Genomic DNA, 17,492 nt, shown 5'->3' on the forward strand with positions numbered 1-17,492 from the left:
AAGGTGCCTATGTTCTCTCGCTGCCTTGCGGGCTATTTGGAGGTCTTCAGGTCTATGTTTTAGGGTCGTGATAATGCTCATTTTGTCTTCCAGTGTGTGTTATGACTATAAAGTATTGGTCAGTGAGTGTGGGTTATTTTCTACACAGCTACAAAAATGGCCCTGTCCCGAAAAAGAGACTTTCCACGTCCTCTATGTAAAAGTTGGCAACAATGGGCGTGGCAAGTGATCCAGTAGCTCTGAAATTTTCCGTCCGACTCTTAATTTTTTCAAACAAAGGTCCTGTCTTGGTTACATAAGCTTAGGTAGTGTGGCCGAGCGGTCTAAGGCGCTGGATTAAGGCTCCAGTCTCTCTTGAGGCGTGGGTTCAAGTCCCACCACTGCCATTTACACCTCAGTTGGGGTTAATACACTCAATTGTGTTGTCTTGCCACACCAATCCATTCACTCCCATCAATGTTCCTTCCTTCGTGTCAATAACCTTGGTCTTCACATGTTGAAATGGATTGCCCTCATGATGCATACATTCACAGTCTATGTTAAAAGTGCAAAAACGCAGACTTTTCTCATATAAAGTGAGTGAACCGAGGAAGTCATCACCTCGCACATGCAAGTTCCCAAGAGTTGAAACGTTTTTTGATCAATATCAATGCTTAAAACCATAGGCTTTTATCAACATCCTAAGTACAGCACAGTGGGAGTGACTAACCTACCACAGATTGCAGAGGATTGTTTTGATCCATCGACCTCTGGGTTATGGGCCCAGCACGCTTCCGCTGCGCCACTCTGCTGTTTGTTTCATAACCTTTGTATTATTCACTTTCTTTCTAGCAAGTATTGGGTTGGACACGTCCAAAATATGCATATTCCTGTCCTGAAAAGATTGCTGTTTTTCTGAAGTGCAGGTTTACAGCTGAGCTTTGACGTGAGGAGTTTTTCCTTCTCTACTGTGTCATTCTCCTTCTCAGTTTTTGCTTTTTTTTTACATTACACTAAAACACAACATTGTATTCCGCACTGTGCAAGACAGCATTGACCAGATTGCTTTTCTCTGCGGTGTCTGGTCAGTTAAAGGTTGGCTATCATAGGGGATCAGGGGATCCTGCAGCCGGTTCTTCTTCGCAGTCTTAACCTTTCAAACAAAGTTCCTTTAAAGTGAAGTATCTTAAGGTAGTGTGGCCGAGTAGTATTATCCCCTGGATTTATATTCCACTCTGTCTTGAGGTGTGGTTTCAAATACTGCCACTTCCCTGTCTGTTGAGGTAGTGTGCTCAGTTTTGTTGTCTTGCCACACAAACTTGTTCTATCTTGTCAAGGTTTCCTGCCTTCATGTCAATATCTTTGCCTTTCAAATGTTGAACAAGAATGCCAACATGATGGGTACAAGCGCAGTTCATACTAAAAGTGAAAATAGGAGGATTATTTCAATGCAAAGTCAGCTAAGTTTTTAAAATGTCAATTTCCACGTGCAAGTTCCAAACAGTAGGAAAATTCAAACTTTAAACTTTCTCATGATCAATGCTGAAAGCCTTTGAAAAAGATCCAAAGGGTAGGGTTCATGTAATGAACAACCCTTTGCAGATAGCAGAGGATGATTTCGATCCATCGACCTCTGGGTTATGGGCCCAGCACGCTTCCGCTGCGCCACTCTGCTGTTTGTTTAATGACTTTTGTATTATTCACTTTCTTTCTAGCAAGTATTGGGTTGGACGTCCAAAATCTGCATATTCCTGTCCTGAAAAGATTGCTGTTTTTCTGAAGTGCAGGTTTACAGCTGAGCTTTGACTTGAGGAGTTTTCCCTTCTCTACTGTGTCATTCTCCTTCTCAGTTTTTGCTTGGTTTTCCAATACACTATAACACATCATTGTATTCCTCACTGTGCAAGACAGCATTGACCAGATTGTTTTTCAATCAATCACATTTTATTTATATAGCACTTTTCATGCATAAAAATGCAACTCAAAGTGCTTTAAAACATTCAAAGCAAAACATAGAATTATCTTCAATCAAAAAAGAAAAGATAAATTATTTAAAAGTTGTTGAAAGCCAAACTAAAAAGGTGTGTCTTGAGCTTCCCCTTAAAAATATCAACAGTCTCTGCAGACCTGATGTCCTCTGGCAGGCTATTCCAAAGGTGAGGACCAAAACGGCTGAATGCAGCCTCGCCATACATTTTGGACCTCACCCTTGGAATAAATAAAAGGCCGGCACCAGAGGACCTCAGGATCCGCGAGGGCTGGTATGATAAAAGCAAATCAGATAAATAAGATGGCCCAAGACCATTAACACATTTATAAACTAATAAAAGTACTTTAAAATCGATCCTGAAACACACAGGGAGCCAATGCAGCAATTTCAAAACTGGCGTAATGTGCTCCCGCCCTCTGGTTCTCGTCAGCACCCGAGAGGCTGAATTCTGCAGTAGTTGCAGGAGTGAAATGATCTTTTTCGGGAGGCCAGAGAGCAGGGCATTACAGTAATCTAAACGACAGGAAATAAAGGCATGCATCAGCACTTCCATGTTAGCCTGAGAGAGAAACGGGCGGACTCTGGCGATATTCTTAAGGTGATAAAAACCAATCTTGGTTACATTTTTAATATGAGGAATAAAACTGAGCTCAGAGTCAAAAATGACGCCAATGTTCTTCACACAATGTGAGGGATTAAAAATGTGTAGTTTTGGTAAAAGCTTCTCTCTCTGACCTTCGGGACCGATAACTAAAACCTCAGTCTTGTCCTGATTGAGCTGTAGGAAATTATCTGCCATCCATGACTTGATATCTAAAATGCAATTTAAAAGGGTATCAATGGGTCCTGTGTCATCAGGAGACACGGCAATATACAGCTGCGTGTCATCAGCATAGCTGTGAAAGCTGATGCCGTGTCCCCTGATGACATCCCCGAGGGGAAGCATTTTCTCGGCGGTGTCTGGTCAGTTAAAGGTTGGCTATCATTGGGGATACAGGGGATCCTGCAGCTGGTTTTTCGTCGCAGTCTTAACCTTTCAAACAAAGTTCCTTTAAAGTGAAGTATCATAAGGTAGTGTGGAAGAGCGGTATTATCCCCTGGATTTATATTCCACTCTGTCTTGAGTTGTGGTTTCAAATACTGCCACTTCCCTGTCTGTTGAGGTAGTGTGCTCAGTTTTGTTGTCTTGCCACACAAACTTGTTCTATCTTGTCAAGGTTTCCTGCCTTCATGTCAATATCTTTGCCGTTCAAATGTTAAACAAGAATGCCAACATGATGGGTACAAGCGCAGTTCATACTAAAAGTGAAAATAGGAGGATTTTTCCAATGCAAAGTCAGCTGAGTTTTTAAAATGTCAATTTCCACGTGCAAGTTCCATACAGTAGGAAAATCCGAACTTTACTCTCTCTCATGATCAATGCTTAAAGCCTTTGAAAAAGATCCAAATGGTAGGGTTCAGGTAATGAACAACCCATCACAGATAGCAGAGGATGGTTTCGATCCATCGACCTCTGGGTTATGGGCCCAGCACGCTTCCGCTGCGCCACTCTGCTGTTTGTTTCATAACCTTTGTATTATTCACTTTCTTTCTAGAAAGGATTGGGTTGGATGTCCAAAATCTGCATATCCCTGTCCTGAAAAGATTGCTGTTTTTCTGAAGTGCAGGTTTACAGCTGAGCTTTGACTTGAGATTTCCCTTTTCTACTGTGTCATTCTCCTTCTCAGTTTTTGCTTTGTTTTCCAATACACTATAACACATCTGGAGGTGGGGCTCGACGGCGAGCGTCTGGTGGCCGGGCCTGCACCCATGGGGCCCGGCCGGGCTCAGCCCGAAAAGGATACGTGGGTCCCCCTTCCCATGGGCTCACCACTGGTGGGAGGGGCCAAAGGGGTCGGGTGCCGTGTGAGCTGGGCGGCGGCAGAAGACGGGGACCTTGGCGGTCCGATCCCCGGCAGCAAAAACTAGCTCTTGGGACATGGAATGTCACCTCTCTGGCAGGGAAGGAGCCTGAGCTGGTGTGTGAGGCTGAGAGGTTCCGATTAGATATAGTCGGGCTCACCTCCACGCACAGCTTGGGTTCTGGTCCCAGTCCTCTCGAGAGGGGTTGGACACTCTTCCACTCTGGAGTTGCCCAGGGTGAGAGGCGCCGAGCAGGTGTGGGCATACTTATTGCCCCCCGGCTTGGCGCCTGTACATTGGGGTTTACCCCGGTGGACGAGAGGGTAGCCTCCCTCCGCCTGAGGGTGGGGGGACGGGTCCTGACTGTTGTTTGTGCTTATGCACCAAACGGCAGCGCAGAGTACCCACCCTTTTTGGAGTCCTTGGAGGGTGTGCTGGAGGGCGCTCCACCTGGGGACTCCATCGTTCTGCTGGGGGACTTCAATGCTCACGTGGGCAATGACAGTGAGACCTAGAGAGGTGTGATTGGGAGGAACGGCCCCCCCGATCTGAACCCGAGCGGTGTTCGGTTACTGGACTTCTGTGCTCATCACGGATTGTCCATAACGAACACCATGTTCAAGCATAAGGGTGTCCAGATGTGCACTTGGCACCAGGATACCCTAGGCCGCAGTTCGATGATCGACTTTGTAGTCGTATCATCGGACTTGCGGCCGCATGTTTTGGACACTCGGGTGAAGAGAGGGGCGGAGCTGTCAACTGATCACCATCTGGTGGTGAGTTGGCTCCGATGGTGGGGGAAGATGCCGGTCCGACCTGGCAGACCCAAACGTATTGTGAGGGTTTGCTGGGAACGTCTGGCAGAATCCCCTGTCAGAAGGAGTTTCAACTCCCACCTCCGGCAGAACTTTTCCCACGTCCCGGGGGAGGCGGGGGACATCGAGTCCGAGTGGACCATGTTTCGTGCCTCCATTGTTGAAGCGGCCGATCGGAGCTGCGGCCGCAAGGTGGTCGGTGCCTGTCGTGGCGGCAATCCCCGAACCCGCTGGTGGACACCAGCGGTAAGGGATGCTGTCCAGCTGAAGAAGGAGTCCTATCGGGCCTTTTTGGCCTGCGGGACCCCGGAGGCAGCTGACGGGTACCGGCTGGCCAAACGGAATGCGGCTGTGGCGGTTGCTGAGGCAAAAACCCGGGTGTGGGAGGAGTTCGGGGAGGCCATGGAAAATGACTTCCGGACGGCTTCGAGGAAACTCTGGTCCACCATCCGGCGTCTCTGGAGGGGGAAGCAGTGCACCATTAACACTGTTTATAGTGGAGATGGGGTGCTGCTGACCTCAACTCGGGACGTTGTGGGTCGGTGGGGAGAGTACTTCAAAGACCTCCTCAATTCCACCGACACGCCTTCCACTGAGGAAGCAGAGCCTGGAGACTCTGAGGTGGGCTCTCCTATCTCTGGGGTTGAAGTCACCGAGGTAGTCAAAAAGCTCCTCGGTGGCAAAGCCCCGGGGGTGGATGAGATCCGCCCGGAGTTCATAAAGGCTCTGGATGTTGAGGGGCTGTCATGGTTGACACGTCTCTTCAACATCGCGTGGACATCGGGGACAGTGCCTCTGGATTGGCAGACCGGGGTGGTGGTCCCCCTTTTTAAGAAGGGGGACCGGAGGGTGTGCTCCAATTACAGAGGGATCACACTCCTCAGCCTCCCCGGCAAGGTCTATTCAGGGGTGCTGGAGAGGAGGGTCCGTCGGAAGGTCAAATCCCGGATTCAGGAGGAGCAATGTGGTTTTCGTCCTGGCCGTGGAACAGTGGACCAGCTCTACACCCTCAGCAGGGTCCTCGAGGGTGCATGGGAGTTTGCCCAACCGGTCTACATGTGTTTTGTGGACTTGGAGAAGGCGTTCGACCGTGTCCCTCGGGGAGTTCTGTGGGGGGTGCTTCGGGAGTACGGGGTACCGAGCCCCCTGATAAGGGCTGTCCGGTCCCTGTACCACCGATGCCAGAGTTTGGTCCGAATTGCCGGCAGTAAGTCGGATTCGTTTCCTGTGGGGGTTGGACTCCACCAAGGCTGCCCTTTGTCACCGATTCTGTTCATAACCTTTATGGACAGAATTTCTAGGCGCAGCCGAGGTGTCGAGGGGGTCCGGTTTGGTGGCTTCAGTATTGCATCTCTGCTTTTTGCAGATGATGTAGTACTGTTGGCTTCTTCAAGCCGCGATCTCCAACTCTCGCTGGAGCGGTTCGCAGCCGAGTGTGAAACGGTCGGAATGAAGATCAGCACCTCCAAATCTGAGACCATGGTCCTCAGTCGGAAAAGGGTGGCGTGCCCTCTCCAGGTCGGGGATGAGATTCTGCCCCAAGTGGAGGAGTTCAAGTATCTTGGGGTCTTGTTCACGAGTGAGGGTAAGATGGAACGGGAGATCGACAGGCGGATCGGTGCAGCGTCTGCTGTGATGCGGACCCTGTATCGGTCTGTCGTGGTGAAGAAGGAGCTTAGCCGAAAGGCGAAGCTCTCAATTTACCAGTCGATCTACGTTCCTACTCTCACCTATGGTCATGAGCTGTGGGTCATGACCGAAAGAACAAGATCTCGGATACAAGCGGCCGAAATGGGTTTCCTTCGCAGGGTGTCCGGGCTCTCCCTTAGAGATAGGGTGAGAAGTTCGGCCATCCGGGAGGGACTCAGAGTCGAGCCGCTGCTCCTCCGCGTCGAGAGGAGCCAGTTGAGGTGGCTCGGGCATCTGATTAGGATGCCTCCTGGACACCTCCCTGGTGAGGTGTTCCGGGCATGTCCCACCGGCAGGAGACCCCGAGGACGACCCAGAACACGCTAGAGAGACTATGTCTCCCGGCTTGCCTGGGAACGCCTTGGGATCCTTCCGGAAGAGCTGGAGGATGTTGCTGGGGAGAGGGAAGTCTGGGCTTCCCTGCTGAAGCTGCTGCCTCCGCGACCCGACTTCGGATAAGCGGGAGATAATGGATGGATGGATGGATATAACACATCATTGTATTCCTCACTGTGCAAGACAGCATTGACCAGATTGCTTTTCTCTGCGGTGTCTGGTCAGTTAAAGGTTGGCTATCAAAGGAGATCAGGGGATCCCGCAGCAGGTTTCTCTTCGCAGTCAACCTTTCAAACAAAGTTCCTTTAAAGTGAAGTATTGTAAGGTAGTGTGGCCGAGTGGTAATATCCCCTGGATTTATATTCCACTCTGTGTTGAGGTGTTGTTTCAAATCCTGCCACTTCCCTGTCTGTTGAGGTAGTGTGCTCAGTTTTGTTGTCTTGCCACACAAACTTGTTCTATCTTGTCAAGGTTTCCTGCCTTCATGTCAATATCTTTGCCTTTCAAATGTTGAACAAGAATGCCAACATGATGGGTACAAGCGCAGTTCATACTAAAAGTGGAAATAGGAGGATTTTTTCAATGCAAAGTCAGCTAAGTTTTTAAAATGTCAATTTCCACGTGCAAGTTCCATACAGTAGGAAAATCCGAACTTCAAACTTTCTCATGATCAATGCTTAAAGCCTTTGAAAAAGATCCAAAGGGTATGGTTCAGGTAATGAACAACCCATCGCAGATAGAAGAGGATGCTTTCGATCCATCGACCTCTGGGTTATGGGCCCAGCACGCTTCCGCTGCGCCACTCTGCTGTTTGTTTCATAACCTTTATATTATTCACTATGTTTTAGGGTCGTGATAATGCTCATTTTGTCTTCCAGTGTGTGTTATGACTATAAAGTATTGGTCAGTGAGTGTTTTTTTTTCTAAACTGCTACAAAAATGGCCCTGACCCGAAAAATTGACTTTCCACGTCCTCTATGTAAAAGTTGGCAACAATGGGCGTGACAAGTGATCCAGTAGCTCTGAAATTTTCCGTCCGACTCTTAATTTTTTCAAACAAAGGTCCTGTCTTGGTTACATAAACTTAGGTAGTGTGGCCGAGCGGTCTAAGGCGCTGGATTAAGGCTCCAGTCTCTCTTGAGGCGTGGGTTCAAGTCCCACCACTGCCATATACATCTCAGTTGGGGTTAATACACTCAATGGTGTTGTCTTGCCACACCAATCCATTCACTCCCATCAATGTTCCTTCCTTCATGTCAATAACCTTGGTCTTCACATGTTGAAATGGATTGCCCTCATGATGCATACATTCACAGTATATGTTAAAAGTGCAAAAACGCAGGCTTTTCTCATATAAAGTGAGTGAACCAAGGAAGTCATCACCTCGCACATGCAAGTTCCCAAGAGTTGAAACGTTTTTTGATCAATATCAATGCTTAAAACCATAGGCTTTTATCAACATCCTAAGTACAGCACAGTGGGAGTGACTAACCTACCACAGATTGCAGAGGATTGTTTTGATCCATCGACCTCTGGGTTATGGGCCCAGCACGCTTCCGCTGCGCCACTCTGCTGTTTGTTTCATAACCTTTGTATTATTCACTTTCTTTCTAGCAAGTATTGGGTTGGACACGTCTAAAATATGCATATTCCTGTCCTGAAAAGATTGCTGTTTTTCTGAAGTGCAGGTTTACAGCTGAGCTTTGACGTGAGGAGTTTTTCCTTCTCTACTGTGTCATTCTCCTTCTCAGTTTTTGCTTTGTTTTCCATTACACTATAACACAACATTGTATTCCGCACTGTGCAAGACAGCATTGACCAGATTGCTTTTCTCTGCGGTGTCTGGTCAGTTAAAGGTTGGCTATCATAGGGGATCAGGGGATCCCGCAGCCGGTTCTTCTTCGCAGTCTTAACCTTTCAAACAAAGTTCCTTTAAAGTCATGTCATGTCATCTTCCAAACCGCTTATCCTATATAGGGTCGCGGGGAGTTGCTGGAGCCTATCCCAGCCGTCAATGGGCGAAGGCAGACTACACCCCGAACTGGTCGCCAGCCAGTCGCAGGGCACACATAGACACTGTCACTGAGCGGGAATCGATCCCACGCTGCCCGCACACAACTCAGGCGTGTGTACCACTACACTATTAGTGGACTTCCTTTAAAGTGAAGTATCTTAAGGTAGTGTGGCCGAGTAGTATTATCCCCTGGATTTATATTCCACTCCGTCTTGAGGTGTGGTTTCAAATACTGCCACTTCCCTGTCTGTTGAAGTAGTGTGCTCAGTTTTGTTGTCTTGCCACACAAACTTGTTCTATCTTGTCAAGGTTTCCTGCCTTCATGTCAATATCTTTGCCTTTCAAATGTTGAACAAGAATGCCAACATGATGGGTACAAGCGCAGTTCATACTAAAAGTGAAAATAGGAGGACTATTTCAATGTAAAGTCAGCTAAGTTTTTAAAATGTCAATTTCCACGTGCAAGTTCCAAACAGTAGGAAAATCTGAACTTTAAACTTTCTCATGATCAATGCCTAAAGCCTTTGAAAAAGATCCAAATGGTAGGGCTCAGGTAATGAACAACCCATCTCAGATAGCAGAGGATGGTTTCGATCCATCGACCTCTGGGTTATGGGCCCAGCACGCTTCCGCTGCGCCACTCTGCTGTTTGTTTCATAACCTTTGTATTATTCACTTTCTTTCTAGCAAGTATTGGGTTGAATGTCCAAAATCTGCATATTCCTGTCCTGAAAAGATTGCTGTTTTTCTGAAGTGCAGGTTTACAGCTGAGCTTTGACTTGAGGAGTTTTCCCTTCTCTACTGTGTCATTCTCCTTCTCAGTTTTTGCTTGGTTTTCCAATACACTATAACACATCATTGTATTCCTCACTGTGCAAGACAGCATTGACCAGATTGCTTTTCTCGGCGGTGTCTGGTCAGTTAAAGGTTGGCTATCATCGGGGGTACATGGGATCCCACAGCTGGGTTTCCTTCGCAGTCTTAACCTTTCAAAGGTCCTTTGAAGCTAAGTATCTTAAGGTAGTGTGGCCGAGTGGTATTGTCCCCTGGCTTTATATTCTACTCCGTTTTGAGGTGTGGTTTCAAATACTGCCATTTCCATGTCTGTTGAGGTAGTGTGCTCACTTTTGTTGTCTTGCCACACAAACCTGTTCTATCTTCTCAAAGTTTCCTGCCTTCATGTCAATATCTTTTGCCTTTCAAATGTTGAACAAGACTGCCAACATGGTGTGTACAAGCGCAGTTCATACTAAAAGTGAAAATAGGAGGATTTTTCCAATGCAAAGTCAGCTAACTTTTTAAAAGGTCAATTTCCACGTGCAAGTTCCAAACAATTGGAAAATCCGAACATTAAATGTTCTCATGATCAATGCTTAAATCATTTGAACAAGAGCCAAAGGGTAGGGTTCAGGTAATGAAAAACCCATCACAGATAGCAGAGGATGGTTTCGATCCATCGTCCTCTGGGTTATGGGCCCAGCACGCTACCGCTGTGCATTGGTCTGTGTTTTTAGTGTTCAGTCCCTCTTTCTTGCAAGTACTGGCTCGCACGAGCATTTAATAGCCCCTGGTCTGTGTCCTCTGTCCAGAATATTCACATTCCTGGTCTGAAAAGTGCCGTTTTTCTGAGGTGCAGGTTGACAGCTGAGTTTTGACTTGGGAAGTTTGCCCTTCTATACTCTGTCATTCTCCTGCTCAGTGCTTGCTTCGTTTCCCCAAAACACAAATCAATTCGTTCTTCACCATGCTTGACTGCATAGACCAGATTGCTTTCCTGTGGGGTGCTTGTTTTTGGGACTGTTCCAGCCTTTGTCCCAGGGTGTTGCCGGGTTTGAAGTGTATTGGAATGTCGTCTAAGATGGAAATCCTTTGTTGTTTTTCAGATGGAGCTGATACATACGGAAAGACAATATTGTTTCTGCACTCTTTTCTTTTTCATCCTCTATGCTTTTGTCCCTCCTTGAACTCAATGCACTTTTTACGATGGACCAGATGGGGTCACCTCAGGTTTCGAGGTCTTCCCTAAGGTGCCTATGTTCTCTCGCTGCCTTGCGGGCTATTTGGAGGTCTTCAGGTCTATGTTTTAGGGTCGTGATAATGCTCATTTTGTCTTCCAGTGTGTGTTATGACTATAAAGTATTGGTCAGTGAGTGTGGGTTATTTTCTACACAGCTACAAAAATGGCCCTGTCCCGAAAAAGAGACTTTCCACGTCCTCTATGTAAAAGTTGGCAACAATGGGCGTGGCAAGTGATCCAGTAGCTCTGAAATTTTCCGTCCGACTCTTAATTTTTTCAAACAAAGGTCCTGTCTTGGTTACGTAAACTTAGATAGTGTGGCCGAGCGGTCTAAGGCGCTGGATTAAGGCTCCAGTCTCTCTTGAGGCGTGGGTTCAAGTCCCACCACTGCCATTTACACCTCAGTTGGGGTTAATACACTCAATTGTGTTGTCTTGCCACACCAATCCATTCACTCCCATCAATGTTCCTTCCTTCATGTCAATAACCTTGGTCTTCACATGTTGAAATGGATTGCCCTCATGATGCATACATTCACAGTCTATGTTAAAAGTGCAAAAACGTAGACTTTTCTCATATAAAGTGAGTGAACCGAGGAAGTCATCATCTCGCACATGCAAGTTCCCAAGAGTTGAAACGTTTTTTGATCAATATCAATGCTTAAAACCATAGGCTTTTATCAACATCCTAAGTACAGCACAGTGGGAGTGACTAACCTACCACAGATTGCAGAGGATTGTTTTGATCCATCGACCTCTGGGTTATGGGCCCAGCACGCTTCCGCTGCGCCACTCTGCTGTTTGTTTCATAACCTTTGTATTATTCACTTTCTTTCTAGCAAGTATTGGGTTGGACACGTCCAAAATATGCATATTCCTGTCCTGAAAAGATTGCTGTTTTTCTGAAGTGCAGGTTTACAGCTGAGCTTTGACGTGAGGAGTTTTTCCTTCTCTACTCTGTCATTCTCCTTCTCAGTTTTTGCTTTGTTTTACATTACACTATAACACAACATTGTATTCCTCACTGTGCAAGACAGCATTGACCAGATTGCTTTTCTCTGCGGTGTCTGGTCAGTTAAAGGTTGGCTATCATAGGGGATCCCGCAGCCGGTTCTTCTTCGCAGTCTTAACCTTTCAAACAAAGTTCCTTTAAAGTCATGTCATGTCATCTTCCAAACCGCTTATCCTATATAGGGTCGCGGGGAGTTGCTGGAGCCTATCCCAGCCGTCAATGGGCGAAGGCAGACTACACCCCGAACTGGTCGCCAGCCAGTCGCAGGGCACACATAGACACTGTCACTGAGCGGGAATCGATCCCACGCTGCCCGCACACAACTCAGGCGTGTGTACCACTACACTATCAGCGGACTTCCTTTAAAGTGAAGTATCTTAAGGTAGTGTGGCCGAGTAGTATTATCCCGTGGATTTATATGCCACTCTGTGTTGCGGTGTTGTTTCAAATCCTGCCACTTCCCTGTTTGTTGAGGTAGTGTGCTCAGTTTTGTTGTCTTGCCACACAAACTTGTTCTATCTTGTCAAGGTTTCCTGCCTTCATGTCAATATCTTTGCCTTTCAAATGTTGAACAAGAATGCCAACATGATGGGTACAAGCGCAGTTCATACTAAAAGTGAAAATAGGAGGATTATTTCAATGCAAAGTCAGCTAAGTTTTTAAAATGTCAATTTCCACGTGCAAGTTCCAAACAGTAGGAAAATCCGAACTTTAAACTTTCTCATGATCAATGCTTAAAGCCTTTGAAAAAGATCCAAATGGTAGGGCTCAGGTAATGAACAACCCATCTCAGATAGCAGAGGATGGTTTCGATCCATCGACCTCTGGGTTATGGGCCCAGCACGCTTCCGCTGCGCCACTCTGCTGTTTGTTTCATAACCTTTGTATTATTCACTTTCTTTCTAGCAAGTATTGGGTTGGATGTCCAAAATCTGCATATTCCTGTCCTGAAAAGATTGCTGTTTTTCTGAAGTGCAGGTTTACAGCTGAGCTTTGACTTGAGGAGTTTTCCCTTCTCTACTGTGTCATTCTCCTTCTCAGTTTTTGCTTGGTTTTCCAATACACTATAACACATCATTGTATTCCTCACTGTGCAAGACAGCATTGACCAGATTGCTTTTCTCGGCGGTGTCTGGTCAGTTAAAGGTTGGCTATCATCGGGGATACATGGGATCCCACAGCTGGGTTTCCTTCGCAGTCTTAACCTTTCAAAGGTCCTTTGAAGCAAAGTATCTTAAGATAGTGTGGCCGAGTGGTATTGTCCCCTGGCTTTATATTCTACTCCGTCTTGAGGTGTGGTTTCAAATACCACAATTTCCGTGTCTGTTGAGGTATTGTGCTCACTTTTGTTGTCTTGCCACACAAACCTGTTCTATCTTCTCAAAGTTTCCTGCCTTCAAGTCAATATATTTTGCCTTTCAAATGTTGAACAAGACTGCCAACATGGTGTGTACAAGCGCAGTTCATACTAAAAGTGAAAATAGGAGGATTTTTCCAATGCAAAGTCAGCTAAGTTTTTAAAAGGTCAATTTCCATGTGCAAGTTCCAAACAATTGGTAAATCCGAACATTAAATGTTCTCATGACCTTCGCTTGAATCATTTTAACAAGATCCAAAGGGTAGGGTTCAGGTAATGAAAAACCCATCACAGATAGCAGAGGATGGTTTCGATCCATCGTCCTCTGGGTTATGGGCCCAGCACGCTACCGCTGTGCATTGGTCTGTGTTTTTAGTGTTCATTCCCTCTTTCTTGCAAGTACTGGCTCGCACGAGCATTTAATAGCGCCTGGACTGTGTTCTCTGTCCAGAATATGCACATTCCTGGTCTGAAAAGTGCCGTTTTTCTGAGGTGCAGGTTGACAGCTGAGTTTTGACTTGGGAAGTTTGCCCTTCTATACTCTGTCATTCTCCTGCTCAGTGCTTGCTTCGTTTCCCCAAAATACAAATCAATTCGTTCTTCACCATGCTTGACTGCATAGACCAGATTGCTTTCCTGTGGGGTGCTTGGTTTTTGGACGGTTCCAGCCTTTGTCCCAGGATGTTGCCAGGTTTGAAGTGTATTGGAATGTCGTCTAAGTTGGAAATCCTTTGTTGTCTTTCAGATGGAGCTGATACATTCGGAAAGACAATATTGTTTCTGCACTCTTTTCTTTTTCATCCTCTATGCTTTTGTCCCTCCTTGAACTCAATGCACTTTTTACGATGGACCAGATGGGGTCACCTCAGGTTTTGAGGTCTTCCCTAAGGTGCCTATGTTCTCTTGCTGCCTTGCGGGATATTTGGAGGTCTTCAGGTCTATGTTTTAGGGTCGTGATAATGCTCATTTTGTCTTCCAGTGTGTGTTATGACAATAAAGTATTGGTCAGTGAGTGTGGGTTTTTTTCTAAACCGCTAAAAGAATGGCCCTGTCCCGAAAAAGAGACTTTCCACGTCCTCTCTGTAAAAGTTGGCAACAATGGGCGTGACAAGTGATCCAGTAGCTCTGAAATTTTCCGTCCGACTCTAAATTTTTTCAAACAAAGGTCCTGTCTTGGTTACGCTAACTTAGGTAGTGTGGCCGAGCGGTCTAAGGCGATGTATTAAGGCTCCAGTCTCTCTTGAGGCGTGGGTTCAAGTCCCACCACTGCCATTTACACCTCAGTTGGGGTTAATACAGTCAATTCTGTTGTCTTGCCACACCAATCCATTCAGTCCCATCAATGTTCCTTCCTTCATGTCAATATCCTTGGCAATTTACACGTTGAAATGGATTGCCCTCATGATGCATACATTCACAGTCTATGTTAAAAGTGCAAAAAGGCAGATTTTTCTCATATAAAGCGAGTGAACTGAGCAAGTCATCACCTTGCACATGCAAGTTCACAACAGTTGAAACGTTTTTTGATCAATATCAATGCTTAAAACCATAGGCTTTTATCAACATCCTAAGTACAGCACAGTGGGAGTGACTAACCTACCACAGATTGCAGAGGATTGTTTTGATCCCTCGACCTCTGGGTAATGGGCCCAGCACGCTTCCGCTGCGCCACTCTGCTGTTTGTTTCATAACCTTTGTACTATGCACTTTCTTTCTAGCAAGTATTGGTTTGTACACGTCCAAAATCTGCATATTCCTGTCCTGAAAAGATTGCTGTTTTTCTGAAGTGAAGGTTTACAGCTGAGCTTTGACTTGAGGAGTATTCCCTTCTCTACTGTCTCATTCTCCTTCTCAGTTTTTGCTTGGTTTTCCAATACACTATAACACATCATTGTATTCCTCACTGTGCAAGACAGCATTGACCAGATTGCTTTTCTCTGCGGTGTCTGGTCAGTTAAAGGTTGGCTATCATAGCGGATACAGGGGATCCGGCAGCTGGTTTTTCTTCGCAGTCTTAACCTTTCAAACAAAGTTCCTTTAAAGTGAAGTATCGTAAGGTAGTGTGGCCGAGTGGTATTATCCTCTGGATTTATATTCCACTCTTTCTTGAGGTGTGGTTTCAAATACTGCCACTTCCCTGTCTGTTGAGGTAGTGTGCTCAGTTTTGTTGTCTTGCCACACAAACTTGTTCTATCTTGTCAAAGTTTCCTGCCTTCATGTCAATATCTTTGCCTGTCAAATGTTGAACAAGAATGCCAACATGATGGGTACAAGCGCAGTTCATACTAAAAGTGAAAATAGGAGGATTTTTCCAATGCAAAGTCAGCTAAGTTTTTAAAATATCAATTTCCACGTGCAAGTTCCATACAGTAGGAAAATCCCAACTTTAAACTTTCTCATGATCAATGCTTAAAGCCTTTGAAAAAGATCCAAAGGGTAGGGTTCAGGTAATGAACAACCCATCGCAGATATCAGAGGATGGTTTCGATCCATCGACCTCTGGGTTAGGGGCCCAGCACGCTTCCGCTGCACCACTCTGCTGTTTGTTTCATAACCTTTGTATTATTCACTTTCTTTCTAGCAAGTATTGTGTTGTCCAAAATCTGCATATTCCTGTCCTGAAAAGATTGCTGTTTTTCTGAAGTGCAGGTTGACAGCTGAGCTTTGACTTGAGGAGTTTTCCCTTCTCTACCGTGTCATTCTCCTTCTCAGTTGTTGTTTGGTTTTCCAATACACTTTAACACATCATTGTATTCCTCACTGTGCAAGATAGCATTGACCAGATTGCTTTTCTCTGCCGTGTCTGGTAAGTTAAAGGTTGGCTATCATAGCGGATACAGGGGATCCCGCAGCTGGTTTTTCTTCGCAGTCTTAACCTTTCAAACAAAGTTCCTTTAAAGTGAAGTATCGTAAGGTAGTGTGGCCGAGTGGTATTATCCCCTGGATTCATATTCCACTCTGTGCTGAGGTGTGGTTTCAAATCCTGCCAGTTCCCTGTCTGTTGAGGTAGTGTGCTCACTTTTTTTGTCTTGCCACACAAACTTGTTCTATCTTGTCAAGGTTTCCTGCCTTCATGTCAATATCTTTGCCTTTCAAATGTTGAACAAGAATCCCAAAATTATGGGTACAAGCGCAGTTCATACTTTAAGTGAAAATAGGACGATTTTTTCAATGCAAAAACAGCTAAGTTTTTAAAATGTCATTTTCCACGTGCAAGTTCCATACAGTAGGAAAATCTGAACTTTAAACTTTCTCATGATCAATGCTTAAAAGCCTTTGAAAAAGATCCAAAGGGTAGGGTTCAGGTAATGAACAACCCATCGCAGATAGCAGAGGATGGTTTCGATCCATCGACCTCTGGGTTATGGGCCCAGCACGCTTCCGCTGCGCCACTCTGCTGTTTGTTTCATAGCCTTTGTTTTATTCACTTTCTTTCTAGAAAGTATTGTGTTGTCCAAAATCTGCATATTCCTGTCCTGAAAAGATTGCTGTTTTTCTGAAGTGCAGGTTGACAGCTGAGCTTTGACTTGAGGAGTTTTCCCTTCTCTACCGTGTCATTCTCCTTCTCAGTTGTTGTTTGGTTTTCCAATACACTTTAACACATCATTGTATTCCTCACTGTGCAAGATAGCATTGACCAGATTGCTTTTCTCTGCCGTGTCTGGTAAGTTAAAGGTTGGCTATCATAGCGGATACAGGGGATCCCGCAGCTGGTTTTTCTTCGCAGTCTTAACCTTTCAAACAAAGTTCCTTTAAAGTGAAGTATCGTAAGGTAGTGTGGCCGAGTGGTATTATCCCCTGGATTCATATTCCACTCTGTGCTGAGGTGTGGTTTCAAATCCTGCCAGTTCCCTGTCTGTTGAGGTAGTGTGCTCACTTTTTTTGTCTTGCCACACAAACTTGTTCTATCTTGTCAAGGTTTCCTGCCTTCATGTCAATATCTTTGCCTTTCAAATGTTGAACAAGAATCCCAAAATTATGGGTACAAGCGCAGTTCATACTTTAAGTGAAAATAGGACGATTTTTTCAATGCAAAAACAGCTAAGTTTTTAAAATGTCATTTTCCACGTGCAAGTTCCATACAGTAGGAAAATCTGAACTTTAAACTTTCTCATGATCAATGCTTAAAAGCCTTTGAAAAAGATCCAAAGGGTAGGGTTCAGGTAATGAACAACCCATTGCAGATAGCAGAGGATGGTTTCGATCCATCGACCTCTGGGTTATGGGCCCAGCACGCTTCCGCTGCGCCACTCTGCTGTTTGTTTCATAGCCTTTGTATTATTCACTTTCTTTCTAGCAAGTATTGGGTTGGATGTCCAAAATCTGCATATTCCTGTCCTGAAAAGATTGCTGTTTTTCTGAAGTGCAGGTTTACAGCTGAG

The 17,492-nt window shown here is 45.6% G+C and overlaps 9 non-coding genes across 9 annotated transcripts; 4 read left to right on the top strand and 5 right to left on the bottom strand.

Annotated features, from left to right (window-relative positions):
• Positions 1-304: 304 nt before the first annotated feature.
• On the top strand, positions 305-386 carry trnal-aag (transfer RNA leucine (anticodon AAG)). Its single transcript has one exon. It is a non-coding gene; the product is annotated as a tRNA-Leu (tRNA).
• Positions 387-3,452: 3,066 nt separating this feature from the next.
• Positions 3,453-3,524, bottom strand: trnam-cau (transfer RNA methionine (anticodon CAU)). Its single transcript has one exon. It is a non-coding gene; the product is annotated as a tRNA-Met (tRNA).
• A 4,274-nt stretch (positions 3,525-7,798) lies between these two features.
• On the top strand, positions 7,799-7,880 carry trnal-aag (transfer RNA leucine (anticodon AAG)). The gene has a single exon. It is a non-coding gene; the product is annotated as a tRNA-Leu (tRNA).
• Positions 7,881-9,300: 1,420 nt separating this feature from the next.
• Positions 9,301-9,372, bottom strand: trnam-cau (transfer RNA methionine (anticodon CAU)). The gene has a single exon. It is a non-coding gene; the product is annotated as a tRNA-Met (tRNA).
• Positions 9,373-11,053: 1,681 nt separating this feature from the next.
• On the top strand, positions 11,054-11,135 carry trnal-aag (transfer RNA leucine (anticodon AAG)). Its single transcript has one exon. It is a non-coding gene; the product is annotated as a tRNA-Leu (tRNA).
• Positions 11,136-12,547: 1,412 nt separating this feature from the next.
• trnam-cau (transfer RNA methionine (anticodon CAU)) lies at positions 12,548-12,619 on the bottom strand. Its single transcript has one exon. It is a non-coding gene; the product is annotated as a tRNA-Met (tRNA).
• A 1,681-nt stretch (positions 12,620-14,300) lies between these two features.
• On the top strand, positions 14,301-14,382 carry trnal-aag (transfer RNA leucine (anticodon AAG)). The gene has a single exon. It is a non-coding gene; the product is annotated as a tRNA-Leu (tRNA).
• Positions 14,383-16,437: 2,055 nt separating this feature from the next.
• On the bottom strand, positions 16,438-16,509 carry trnam-cau (transfer RNA methionine (anticodon CAU)). Its single transcript has one exon. It is a non-coding gene; the product is annotated as a tRNA-Met (tRNA).
• A 786-nt stretch (positions 16,510-17,295) lies between these two features.
• Positions 17,296-17,367, bottom strand: trnam-cau (transfer RNA methionine (anticodon CAU)). Its single transcript has one exon. It is a non-coding gene; the product is annotated as a tRNA-Met (tRNA).
• Positions 17,368-17,492: the final 125 nt, after the last annotated feature.

This window comes from Filicampus tigris, chromosome 4, assembly GCF_054856515.1.
Source record: "Filicampus tigris isolate MCC_2025a chromosome 4, RoL_Ftig_1.0, whole genome shotgun sequence".
Classification (NCBI taxonomy): Eukaryota; Metazoa; Chordata; class Actinopteri; order Syngnathiformes; family Syngnathidae; genus Filicampus; species Filicampus tigris.